The 7,029-nt window shown below is 46.1% G+C and overlaps 1 pseudogene; it reads right to left on the bottom strand.

Moving 5' to 3' along the window:
- Window positions 1–2,457: 2,457 nt before the first annotated feature.
- LOC116469782 (WD repeat-containing protein 82-like) lies at window positions 2,458–3,398 on the bottom strand (annotated as a pseudogene).
- Window positions 3,399–7,029: the final 3,631 nt, after the last annotated feature.

Raw genomic sequence — 7,029 nt, 5'->3', positions numbered from 1 at the left:
GCCGCTGCCCCACTCCCCAACCACCCCCAAGAGAGCTTGAGCACCTCTGGCTCCGCTGAGAGAAACTTTGCAGCCCCAGCCCTCAGAATCTCTTCTCTTATTCTGCCTTATCCCCCCACCACATCATCTCCACTCACTTCCAGCTATATCTTTTCCCTTTCCTTCTTAACTCAGGAGGCAGGTTTGCAACTGCAGGACCCAAAAATAGAGGCCATGAGGTGGCATGTTTTCAAAGAACATGGTGCCTCAGTTTGGGACACACAGGAACTCAAATACAAATCATTTTCCTGCTGCTAGGTAAGTCATGCTTGGTGGCTGCTCTGGTTGCAGATATGTGAAGTTATATAGCCTTTCCTGTTAACCCACGATTCCAAGCACTCTCTCTTAACAATTATTTCTATCATGAACTTTCTACCCTGAAAAGCCAGGGGTGGGTACTAACAATTAAGATCATTTGGTTTCTAAAAGTCCACCCTCTCTAGGAAAGCAGAGCTATACAGTGGGTGGCATCCTGCAGATTCTAGTCTACATTTGGGAAAGGTATACACCTCTTGCACTTTCAGTTTAAGGAACAAGTCAAAAAGTAATTGCTTTAAAAAAAAAAAAAGTGCTAGCAATTCACAGCCTATTCCTGCCTCTGAGCAGAAGTTGTGATGCCTTAATTTACTTCCTAGCAGCTACGTATTCTTGAGCAAGTCACAACCTTACTGTGCCTCAGTTTCTGGATCTGCAAGGAGTGTTGCCTGCATAAATGTTTGTTTAGGAACTTAGTAAAATGACATACCACTCTCTCTAAGAGGGCCGTCAGCCAGCTGCAGCTCATCTCACTCAGCCTGGGCCTGACCAGAGTCCCTTCCTCTTCCAAGAGAAAGCGAGGAAAAGCAGCAAGCAAGAAGACATACCAGGTAAACGGGAGTGATCTATCGTTGGCAACGAGGCCTCAAACAAACTGAAAATGCTCTGTCTCCAGCACCCTATCCCCAAATGCCACAAGCCAGACACAAAAGCCATGCAAGAGTGTCTATCACACACACCACAGGCAGAGAGTACCACCAAGCAAAAAGGGAGATAATACTGCAGAGAGGACCCCAAAGTGCGGCTTGAGGAACACAGGGAGTCACCCCAAGACCCTCACTTAGCTGCCATGGAAACAGCAAACACTATAAGCTTTGCTTCGTTCGGTCTTCCGAAATGAAAACATTAATAGGGAAAACTCACTAACACTTGTGGCAAACACTATTAGCAAGGATGCAGTCTGTCCCCTGGGCTGCGGGACTGCATCTGCTTCAGCTGAACTCTCAGAAACTACAGATGAGAGCAATACATGCATACGCACACACATGTATGCATATCTGTATGCACACAGATGTATTTAAATGAAGGTGCATACACTGTGCTAAAATACAAACAACAGAAATCAAAGATCATATGCAAAAAGGCTAAATATAACATAAAACACAGGCCTAGAACCAGCTCTTGGTTGGGAGCTGGGGAAAGGGGTGGTATCATCTAAAGACTACGTACACAATTTGTGGTAGGCAGGGAAGGCATCAGTGTAAACAACTCAGACTCACTTCACAATACTAGCCCACAGCAAAGTGTGATGTATCTCGTGTACAAAAATAGACTCCCACCTTGCTTTTGTACAAACCAAGCTTCATAGGCATCCAGGAGGACCGTGAGTTTGTCTTGATGACAGGGCACTGCACCAGGCTGCTGCTAAACCTTCCAGCCCTAGGAACTCACCTGCTACCCTCCCGCTTCCTTCCCTTTCAGGCCCTTTTCCCACCCAACACTTACAGCCTGAGGTCTGCCCGACCACCTAGCCTCACACAACTAACTGCAGTGACTAACTGCACAGCTTCCTGCAAGCAAGGTCCTTCTGTATTTGTCCCTTTCTCTAACCCCAAGATATAAGAAAACATTTCTGTAAGTGTTTGGCACCTAAGAAACATGACGGTTGTGGATAATGCCACAAGTACACGGGGAGACCCAGTAACAAGACATGCAGGGTGAGGGCAAGGGGCACTGAGCTGCTGCAGCATTTCAAAACCAGGACTGTGGCTTCCCATACATTTAGGGGGGTAGGAGAAGGGATGTGAGGAACTGAGGAGTTCACTGACTCCTCAGCAGCATGTATATTCAAATTGAAGATGCTTGAGAGCCCCACTATACCCAAATTAGGAGTCTGGTCTCTCCTCTAGCAGAGCTTGATGCAGTGACAGCTAGAAAAGCTGAGTTCCAATTGAGTCTGTTGCACCAAGAGTCCTTTTGAAGATGCTCAGCAAAGTAATTATTTTCTTTTGAGCAGATGTACAGCACATCCATGGGAAGGCCATGTAAAAGGATGTTCTCCAGCACAGTCAAATGATCCAGTCCCACTATTATCTCAGTCCCCTCTGAGTTTCTTCCTGCTGGCAGCCCTCACTGTACAGAAATAGCCAAGCAGCATCAGGGTCAGTCATCAATGGTGGGCAACCCGAAGGCCATGTTGGTACACCCGCTGGCAAAAGTCACAAACTTGGGGTTGAATTGCAAACAGGTAATTGGGCCTGTGTGTCTACCATCCAACACAGCTACTTTTATACTGCTCTCTCCATTCCAGAAATGGATCTTGCCATCCTCTGAACCAATCATAACAAACTGAGAGTCTGCAGTAAATGAAGCCTCCAGTGTGACAGCTTTGCTGTTGGCATAACTGCCAAATGTGTGTCTCACCACTCCTTTGAATGCACCAATGAGACGAATGAAGCTGACATTGGTGGAAATGAGGATGAGCTTGCCACCGTTGCTGATTTTAAGTGCTGTCCACTCACAAGTTTGATCATACTGTATCTTAAAGGTAGCAAATGGCCCCTTATCAAAAGAACGAAGGTCATAAAGTTTGACCATTTCAGAGTTGACACCAGCAGCAAAAATTCACCCTTCTGGATCAAAAGAACAAACTGGCGTCCCCTTTATATGCATGAGGCCCTGGCAGTTGGGAGACGAGAGATCCCAGAGTCGAATGGTCTTATTCAAGAGACCCAGAAATGAAAGTGTCATCCACAGGTGACATGGACAAGACCACCACCCTTTTGCTATGTCCAGGAAAGTATCTGATATATTTGTTGTCATGCAAGGACAAATAACGAATAGTATCGTCTATTTTGTTAGAGCTGTAAACAACTGTGTTTGCCGCAGGACTGTATCTGATGAGGCCACACCGTATTTCTTACTGAACGGGGTTTTGGTTCCCCCTCCTGGCAGTCATAGAGCATGATAGAGTCATCGTTGCTGCTCGAAGTGATCCCCCCGCTGTTAGGGCTGAAATTGAAGCAGTTAATCTTGTCCGAGTTTTCGCAGAACACGTTGACGATAAAGAAGCTCCGCAGCAGCACACGGTGGGTCAGCTTCATGGTTGCGGCTGGGGAAGGCAGCGGCGGCACACGGCCAGGCGGCGACGAGCAGGCAGGCTGCCTAAGGGCCAACCTGGGCGAGGCGGGCACTGCGCCGGCGGCTAGGGGAAGTTGGCCAACAGTTGGGCCGCCTCCTCCTCTTCCTCCTGCTTGGACGACAGTCTTCCGCCTGGACTGTGGAGCCTCACCGACCCATCGTCCTCACAGCCACCCCATGGGCAACCAGCGCGGCGCCAGCTCATTGTGTCTGCCATCTTGGGGCGACAGGCAGAAGCCGAGCGGGTCCCAACTTTTTTTTAAAAAAGTATTTTTCTTTAGAGAGAGGGTCTTGCTATGTTGCCCAGGCTGGACTCAAACTCCTGGGCTCAGGTGATCCCTCTGCCTCAGCCTCCCTAGTACCTGAGATTACAGGTACATGACACTATGCCCAGCTCTGTTATTTTTTTTTAAATGACAAAGCAGGTTTTTGAAAATGATAGTTTTTAAATATTTTCATCCCCCTGCCTCAGCCTCCCTAGTACCTGGGATTACAGGTGCATGCCACCATACCCAGCTCTGTTATTTTTTTTTAAATGACAGGCCGGACACGGTGGCTCACGCCTGTAATCCCAGCACTTTGGGAGGCCGAGGTGGGCAGATCACAAGGTCAGGAGTTTAAGAAAACCTGGCCAATGTGGTGAAACCCCATCTCTACTAAAAATACAAAAATTTTAAATTTTTAAAATTTACTAAATTTTTAAATTTTACTAAAAAAAAATACCAGGCGTGGTGGCAGGTGCCTGTAATCCCAGCTACTTGGGAAGGTGAGGCGGGAGAATCACTTGAAATCGGAAGGCAGGGGTTGCAGTGAGCCGAGATCGCACCACTGCACTCCAGCCTGAGCAACATGAGCAAAACTCCGTCTCAAAAAAAAAAAAAAAAAAAAAAAAAAAAGACAAAGCAGATTTTTGAAAATGATAGTTTTTAAATATTTTCATTTAACAAATTAATACCTGGCCGGGTGCGGTGGCTCATGCTTGTAATCCCAGCATTTTGGGAGGCCGTGGCCGGCGGATCATCAGGTCAGGAGATCGAGACCACGGTGAAACCCCGTCTCTACTAAAAATACAAAAATATTAGCTGGGCGTGGTGGCAGGCGCCTGTAGTCCCAGCTACTCGGAGAGGCTGAGGCAGGAGAATGGCGTGAACCCGGGAGGTGGAGCTTGCAGTGAGCCGAGATCGCGCCACTGCACTCCAGCCTGGGTGACAGAGCAAGACTCCGTCTCAAAAAAAAAAAAATTAATACCTTTAACACATACATAATTTACAATGAGTTTAGGTATTAAGTTGAGCCACATGAAACTGTTGATATTCAATCATTTTTTTAACCTAGAAAATCAATAATGTCATATAGTCCAACTTAATACAACCTCATTTTGAGATAAATGTTAGAAGTCTATATTTGAGGCCCTGCCTTTAGTGACTGTGAGGCCCTAGCTAAGTGCACTGCTGCCCATCCCAACTCTCCCAATATTGATTACAGCCTTAAGGCTGAGGGCATCCCATCTGTGTATGTGAACGTTCAACCTCTAAACAAAAGGGGTCTAAGCCCTCTGACCAAACAGTGGAGACTGAACACTGGGCTAAAAGGAAACTAAAATCTAGAATTCTAAATTCTAGACAAGCCTATAGTATATATTAAGGACAAGGAGAGGTCTGATATATCTTTGTAAGTTTTCCAGGTACAAATGCTGGAGGCTTCTCTGTTCCTAAGTTCTCAAGAAGAAAATGCAGCAGTGCCTGATGCCTAGTGGGCCTACAGAAGTATTAACTAACTGGCTCATTTTCTCCTTCACTCAACTGATTTTCTCCTCACTCTCTACTGCTAAAGAAGAGACCGGTTCTGTTTTACTACTTCTCCCCAACTTCAACAGTGAAAACAGTGTTAAACAACTCCAGGGTCTTTCCTTTCCCTTTCGCTCTGCTCTCAAACATACACCATCCTCCCTCCTTAATTTCCTTGCCCACTTGCTTCTCCAGCCTTCCCTTTCTCTACAGCCTTTTTGCCTCTGCCTCCTCCTGTGCCTCTGGTAACCACTGGGTAGTCAATGAAGAAGCCAGTGCATTCTCCTACCCCCACATCATATTCTAAGCTCATCTTCCCTGACCTTGAGAGGGCATGAGGTGCACCTTGGTGCTCTCAATAAACCAAAGTTGTTTTAATAAGCCAAGTGAGACTAAGATGTTTAAATTCTTCTTCTCACTCTCATCACCACAATGTGAGATGGATCCAAATATGTTGCAACAGCATAGCCTTGGGCCAGCAGCTCTTGAGTTATAAAATGTTGCAGCAAACTCTCCTTGCATAGCAATGTTATCACCCAAGAACTCCATCCTTAACCCTATCAGCAAGAATTCTAGAGTACTTTCTCTTTGCCATGCTCACAGATTTTCAGAAGTTTTTCCCTGATGGAACCAGCATCTGAAATCTTCACAGAAGCATAGGCAAGACTCCTCTAGCAATTCCTTTTTTCCTTCCCAGATACCATGTTTATACAATCCATCCAAGCAGGAGCTTAGCAGTGGCACATGAGTCCACTGAACCTAATGCTTCCCTAATTGTACAATTAAGAGGTGGCAGACATTTGAATTGGCAGCTGGACTGCAGTAGGTGGAAATAAGAACATTGTGTTCCTTTGCACGTGAAGTTATGTATAGTTTTTCCAGCATACGATGAAGTTGCAATAAGAAGGAAAATCTGGACTTTAGCTTTTTGGTTTTCCTCTAGATATAAATTTTAGAGAATCTCTCCATGCTGTAAAACCTTATAGCACTTTGTGTCTGTTGTGGAGCATCATTTCCTTTATCCTGCCTCTCAGTGTCATGACTTGTATGCCTGTCTTATCTTTGAGCAGCTGCCAGTTCTTACTGATTTTCTCATTCCACCCTCATCCCTTTACCCACCCAATGTCTAGCGTAAGTCCTTTGAATGCACAGAGTTAGCATTCAGTGACTATTTATTGAACTATTAAAGTTGTTTTGCTTTGGAGCTGTTTTTATCTAACCCTTCCACTGCTCCATTTTATTTAGAAGGACTTAGGATTTAATATATTAGAAAGATGACTGCAAGGGATTCAAATTGGCAGCTCTCAATGGCTGCATTTTCTTTGCAAAACTCTTTTTTTTTTTTTTTTTGAGACGGAGTCTTGGCTCTGTCACCCAGGCTGGAGTGCAGTGGCGCGATCTCGGCTCACTGCAAGCTCCGCCTCCCGGGTTCACGCCATTCTCCTGCCTCAGCCTCTCCGAGTAGCTGGGACTACAGGCGCCCACCACCACGCCCGGCTAATTTTTTTGTATTTTTAGTAGAGACGGGGTTTCACCGTGGTCTCGATCTCCTGACCTCGTGATCCGCCCGCCTCGGCCTCCCAAAGTGCTGGGATTACAAGCGTGAGCCACCGCGCCCGGCCGGGAAACTCTTAATACAAAGTAGTGGTCCCCAGTGATCACATCAGTGTTGTGAGACCCCACCTTGTCTCCCAAACACATCCTACCAGAGCTGATTGATCCAGGGGATATACCTAACAGGATGGGTCCCTCAAATTGTCACTTTCAGATATTTAAAACCTTAAGGGAGTGAGTTGGAGCTGAGTTC

This window comes from Hylobates moloch, unplaced genomic scaffold (genome assembly GCF_009828535.3).
Source record: "Hylobates moloch isolate HMO894 unplaced genomic scaffold, HMol_V3 SCAFFOLD_5, whole genome shotgun sequence".
NCBI lineage: Eukaryota > Metazoa > Chordata > Mammalia > Primates > Hylobatidae > Hylobates > Hylobates moloch.
The sequence above is the reverse complement of the archived record's forward strand: the minus strand, read 5'-3'. Positions and strand labels throughout refer to the sequence as shown.